Consider the following 6629-nt stretch of genomic DNA (forward strand, 5'->3'; position numbering starts at 1 on the left):
CTGGCACCCACTCCAGCGTTTGGCAGAGTCGTGCTGTGTGGTCCATGGGCATGGCCTTGGGACCACATCTGCACGCCTGTCGGGCGAGGGGGAGGGAGGCAGCAGTGTGGTCCTCCGAGCTTCCAAGGGAGGCAAGCCTCGGGGGCGGCACGGCTGCTTGGCAAGGGCCAGCGTCACGCGGCGGGAAAGGGGAGGGGCCCCCACCTGCCGTGCGACGGAGGGAGGAAGGGGGGAGGACTCTCCCGGGCCCGAAGCGCACGGAGAAGGCGCAGGCTGAGCCTCAGCCTGCGCGCGCGTGAGGGAGGGGGGGAAGGCCCTGCCCGCCTGCCACGTGGCACGGAAAAGAGGGGAGGGGGAAAAAAAAGTGGCCCGGAATGTCTGGGGCCCAAAACGCGCGATTTTTCGCGAAAAGTTGGAAAGGTACCACGTGTTCCGCGGGCTTTTTTTGGGGCCCAAAACGCGCGATTTTTCACGAAATGTTGGGGAGGTACCCCACATTTCGCGGGGCGCGTTTTGGGGCCCAAAACGCGCGATTTTTCGCGAAAAGTTGCAAGGGTACCACGTGTTCCGCAGGCTTTTTTTGGGGCCCAAAACACGCGATTTTTCACGAAATGTTGGAGAGGTACCCCACATTTCGCCCCAAAACGCGGTCTTCGTGAATTGTTGGGGAGGTACCACATGTCCCGCGGGCGTGCGTTTTGGCACCCAAAAAGAACACGGGATTGTGGAGGTACGCTGCAGCTTTGGATCAGCTGCCCCACACTATAAGAGTAGGGGGAGTGTGAAATATTTCAGAGTGGGTTCAAACCATGACTATGGCACTGGATCCCATCAGACCTCCAAAGTTAAGCGTCCCTGGGCTTGAATAGTACTGGGCTGGGTGACCACCCGGGAAGTCCAAGTGACCCCCTCTTTTTTTTTTTCCTTACAAGTCATTTATTTTTGTAAGATCACTGTTTTAATATATAGACTTTGAGTATTTTTCCATAGCATATAAGTGTATGGTCCTTAAATACTACTTACAATTGTCAATGTAAGGTGTATTTGCCAAATTGTGTCATTAGTTAGTTATTAACTAGGATATAAGTCACAAAGAATGTGTTGTGACTGTCACCACGTGGCATGGCAAGCAAGTCCAAACATATGTATTTCACATGGCATACAAGGACACTAAACTCTAACTATGAGAACAAGCCAAAGGGCATGCCACGTGTCAATGTGACACACATTGAAAACCATAAAACTCACCAAAGCACATGCCACGTGTCAATGTGGCACACATTGAAAACCATAAAACTCTGAGCATAAACCAAAGTGCATGCCATGTGTCAATGTGGCACACATTGAAAACCATAAAACTCTATGAGATCAAACCAAAGGCCATGCCACGTGTCAAAATAAAACTCGGATATATCCAGGGCCAGACACATCCGGGGCCAGGCATATCGGGTGCCCGACATGTCCGGGGCCCGACATGTCCGGGGCCAGATATGTCCGGGTGCCCGACATGTCCGGGGCCCGATATATCTGGGGCCGGACATGTCCGGGGCCCGACATGTCCAGGGGCCCGAGATGTCCAGGGCCCGACATGTCCGGGGCCCGATATATCTGGGGCCGGACATATCGGGTGCCCGACATATCCGGGGCCGGACATATCCGGGGCCCGATATATCCAGGGCCGGACATATCGGGTGCCCGACATATCCGGGGCCGGACATGTCCGGGGCCCGACATATCCGGGGCCGGACATGTCCGGGGCCCGACATATCCGGGGCCGGACATGTCCGGGGCCCGACATATCGGGTGCATATCCGGGGCCCGAGATGTCCAGGGCCCGACATGTCCGGGGCCCGATATATCTGGGGCCGAACATATCGGGTGCCCGACATATCCGGGGCCGGACATGTCCGGGGCCCGATATATCCGGGGCCGGACATGTCCGAGGCCCGATATATCCGGGGCCGGACATATCGAATGCCCAACATATCCGGGGCCGGACATGTCCGGGGCCCGAGATGTCCAGGGTCCGACATGTCAGGGGCCCGATATATCTGGGGCCGGACATATCGGGTGCCCGACATATCCGGGGCCGGACATGTCCGGGGCCCGACATATCCGGGGCCGGACATGTCCGGGGCCCGACATCCGACATATCGGGTGCCCGACATGTCCGGGGCCCGACATATCGGGTGCCCGACATATCTGGGGCCCGACATGTCCGGGGCCTGAGGTATGCCACATGGCATACAAGTGCAGAAGAGGTACCTTCCAATGTTATGTCACGTGGCATGCAACCTCAAAGATGCCACCTCTCCAAGGGTTTGTCACATGGCATGCAACCTCCAAGATGCCACCTTTCCAAGGGTTTGCCACGTGGCATCCATAGGTACCACCTCTCCAAGGGTTTGTCACGTGGCATGCAACCTCCAAGATGCACCTTTCCAAGGGTTTGCCACGTGGCATCCATAGGTACCACCTCTCCAAGGGTTTGTCACGTGGCATGCAACCTCCAAGATGCACCTTTCCAAGGGTTTGCCACGTGGCATCCATAGGTACCACCTCTCCAAGGGTTTGTCACGTGGCATGCAACCTCGAAGATGCCATCTTTCCAAGGGTTTGCCATGTGGCATCCATAGGTACCACCTCTCCAAGGGTTTGCCACGTGGCATGCTATAAGTACATAAAAGTATGCCACATGGCATGCCACCTCATCCAAACCATCCGTCTGAATGCCACCTTCTAAAAGGTATAGCTCATGGCATATAAATTGCTCAAAATGTATGCCACGTGGCAAACCCTACCCTACCCTAAACCCTAAACCCTACGCTTGCACATGGCATAGTGTTGCGTTCCATACATTGAGCCAGTGTGCCATCTTTAGAGCACGTGGAATAACACGTGGCGATATAAGTTACTACGAAAAAAAACAACTCGAAAACATCCAACTTTAGCCGAAATATGAGTTGGCAACACTACATTTACTACCATGACACCAAGCTCGAAATATGTCACGTGACTCTTACCTTGAAAAACCACTAAAAACAGCACATGTTACATGGCATGAACAGTGTGCCACGTGTCATCCGCTCCTAGGAGTCGTCTCGTGACACTCGAAAAAAAAAAGTAAGAAAAAATGACCACTTTTTCATTGTTGATGTTGCAGAAGTCGCAGCACTTCCAGATTCTAAGCCCGAACACTAATACATGCTGTGGGGTGAAAGCCCAAAGCGTGTGTCTCCCAGGGGGGGGGGGCTGTGGGGGGTTCCAAAAGTATAGTAGGGATAGTGTGGGTGTTGGAGGTCGGGTAGCCGAGGTGGAGTCCGAGTTGAACTCGGAGTCCGAGTCCGGGTCCGAATCCGGGCGAGCGAGTGCTCTTCACGTGGTATACTGCGTGCGGGGCGAGCTCAAAGTGGGCTTTGGCTTCTGGCTTTGGCTCGTGGCTCTGCTTTTGCTACCTGCAACATCACACTCCCTGCTCGCCACCACAATGCGCATTGGGACGGGTCCTGGTGAAAGCCGGGAGACTCGGATCTTTGCGTGCGGTGGTGGTGGGCTGGCTGGCAGTTAATCCTCCTGATGTGGGGTGGTGTGTGCCTTTGGTAGAGGGCTGCACACCTATTGCTGTGGTGCAACACATGTGCTTGTGACGGGTCCTGGCCAATGCTCCGGCAGAACCGGGAGACTCGGACGACCAACATGTGTGGTGCGCCACAGCTCGGGCTAGCCTCTCGCTTTTGTGTGTGTTTTGGGGCAGTGGGGTGTTCGCACCCCCTCCCAAGCACACACCCCTTGCTGTGCTGTAACCGTTGAGTCCGGATCCGGGCGGGCAAAATTCCCTCGTGTTTGAACGTGGGTGAGCTCAGTCGCATGGGGGCTTAGCTGGTGCTTCACAGCCGGGGAAGTGACGCTCTAGGCTTTAGGGTTTAGGGTTTAGGGTTTAGGGTTTAGGCGCGTTTAGGCGTTGAGGGTCAAAGACACCCCGTGGTGTTGCAATCCGGCGAGATCGCGGCACCACTTTGTGCAATCCACATTCTCCGTGTGCCGTTGTCGAAACGGCATGATTGAGAGCAAGTAGAGGAGGCAAAGGAATGAATTTTCATTCATTCGTGAGCGAGGGAGAGGACAAGAGACAACCCGATTTAGGGTTTAGGGTTTAGGGTTTAGGGTTTAGGGTTTAGGGTTTAGGTTTAGGGTTTAGGGTTTAGGTTTAGGGTTTAGGGTTTAGGTTTAGGGTTTAGGGTTTAGGGTTTAGGATTTTGGAATTGTGATTAGCCAAAAGCACTCCACATTGCTTGATCCAGTGGAACTCAAGAATGCTAGAGATCGGCTATGGCAATCTGAGATAAGAGGAAAAACTAGAGAAAATTTATAATGAAAAATTCACTAAAGGGAAAGGAAATACATTGGCATGACAACCCGAGACCGGTTTCGTCCTTTTTGGGACTCATCAGCCGGGTGTAGTCGCCATGAAAATGGTCTAACCTAGCCCCTCTTTTCCTCTATTTATACCCAGATGCCTTAAGAATATTCAAGAAGCTTTGAAAATATCCAACTGTTTTAGAATTTCAAAGATCTTGTGGTGGAGTGTGAGCAGGCAAGCTTGGAGGAACAGCCTCACAGACTTGGTTGTCACTAGCCACTTATCTTATATATTATGATGGTGGTATTGATTGCTATTATTATGAGTTTATTTTCTACAAATTTTGGTTTGTAGAAAATAAAATATGAGTTTTAATGACATCTTTGTGCAAGGCACAAGATGTGATAGTCCCTTGAAATTTCAGAAAAATTTCAGAGAAGAGGTGGTGGTGATTTTAATTAGCTCAGTATATTTCCCTCAAATTTTGTTTGTAGAGAATAGATGTGAACTTCAATGACATCACTGTGCAAGGCACAAGATATAATAATCAATTGAAATTTCAAAAAAGTTGAAAATTTCAAAGACTGAAATAGGAAATAAACAAGCTTAGTGGTGTGAAGCTTATTCATAGCAGTATATTGTGAACGGTGATGGTGATGGTTATCAGCCATGCAGCACGTCCTAATTGTTCCTTATCATGTTTAATAGCCAACCTCAAAAGTTATTTCAAAGCATCAGAATATTCCAAGAATATTCCACTCCGACTTTGCAAGAGGTAGCTTATTCATAGCAGTATATTGTGAACGGTGATGGTGATGGATATCAGCCATGCAACACGTCCTAATTGTTCCTCATCATGTTTAATAGCTAACCTCAAAAAATATTTCAAAGCATCAGAATATTCCAGGAATATTCCACTCCGAGTTTGCAAGAGGTAGCTTTGGGCAAGTCCAAGGTAGCTTATTCATATGGTGGGAGTCTCGCTGAAACCAAGTGGGAAGCAAGGTTTGGGGACCGTGTCCAGCATGTGATCACTCTGGGGAGTGAGTCTGATGGAACTTCAGAAATCACCTGTTTAGGGTTTAGGGTGTTCCCCACATCAAGTGCCGCACTATGGAGAGTATAAGGCAGCTTGAAAATGAGGGGGGCCTGTAGACTATTGCTACTGGATTTGCGTGATGGAGAGTAGAGCACATTATCTCGGTCCGTATAATGGATTGTCCGGAAAGCTTCAATAAGGAAGGCTCTTGGGTATCCACGTGCACGGAGACGAGTATAGAAAAGCTTGCGAATTGCACAGAAGCTCTCAGGGTTACTCTCTCGTAGGAGGTAACGCCGAAGTTCAGCACGAATGAAGGCAATCTTTTGGTGTCGAGGATGCGTTGAGTTCCATGGAAGATATTGGTATGCATTTAGTGGCTTTTGAAAGGTGGTGGAGTCTAGGCACCTGCATTTCTCAAAACGTGGGCCTTTGAAAAAATGGATGTCTAGAATATCCATAGATTCAAATGAGATCACTGAGGTGATCTTTATAGAATTGCAGAGGCTTCCATAGCTAGCCAACCAGCATTCCAAGCTCTCTTTTGATCCATCCCAAATTCCAACACCATCGTCAATATATCTCTTAAGATATATTGGCCATTTAGAAGAGGTGGCCTTAAATTCGTCCTCGAGGGAACAAAGAAAAAGGCAAGCATACACCACAGCAAAGTTTGACCCCATAGCAGTGCCTCGGATTTGAAGGAAATAACTCCCATCAAACTCAACATAATTGTGTTCAAGGATGAGTCCTGCAGCAGCCATGATAAAGCGTGCTTGCATCGAATCTCCAAAATTTCTATATACAAAGTTATGGAGGCGATAGAGCCCTTCACGTGTGGGAATGCTCGGGTAGAGCGACTCCACATCAAAAGTGAAGAGGAGGCAGTCTTTTGGGAGCTGTTGTTTATGAAGATCATGAAGGAGGGTGTGGGAGTCCATAAGAAAGGTTTCCTGTTGGAGGAGAATGCCAAAAAGTTGGCGGTGGAGCCATTTTGCAAGTGGCTCCCAAATGTAGCCAACATAGCTAGCAATTGGTCTCCCACGAATTGGCTGCTTGTGTATTTTTGGAAGAAAATACAACAAACAAGCTTTACGTGGAGGTGAGGGCAAAGTGATGAGGTACTTGGCTGTGTTCTTGTCCAGCCATGAGCAAGATTTATACTTCAGGAGAAGTTCGAGGAGGCGCTCATGCATGGGTTGATGTGGAATCGACTCAACTCTCTTGTAG

General features: G+C 50.1%; 1 non-coding gene across 1 annotated transcript; it reads left to right on the plus strand.

Annotated features, from left to right (window-relative positions):
- Positions 1-794: 794 nt before the first annotated feature.
- Positions 795-913, plus strand: LOC112341126. Its single transcript, XR_002990434.1, has one exon. It is a non-coding gene; the product is annotated as a 5S ribosomal RNA (ribosomal RNA).
- The last annotated feature ends 5716 nt before the right edge of the window (positions 914-6629 follow it).

This window comes from Selaginella moellendorffii, unplaced genomic scaffold (assembly GCF_000143415.4).
Source record: "Selaginella moellendorffii unplaced genomic scaffold, v1.0 SELMOscaffold_76, whole genome shotgun sequence".
Taxonomy (NCBI): Eukaryota; Viridiplantae; Streptophyta; class Lycopodiopsida; order Selaginellales; family Selaginellaceae; genus Selaginella; species Selaginella moellendorffii.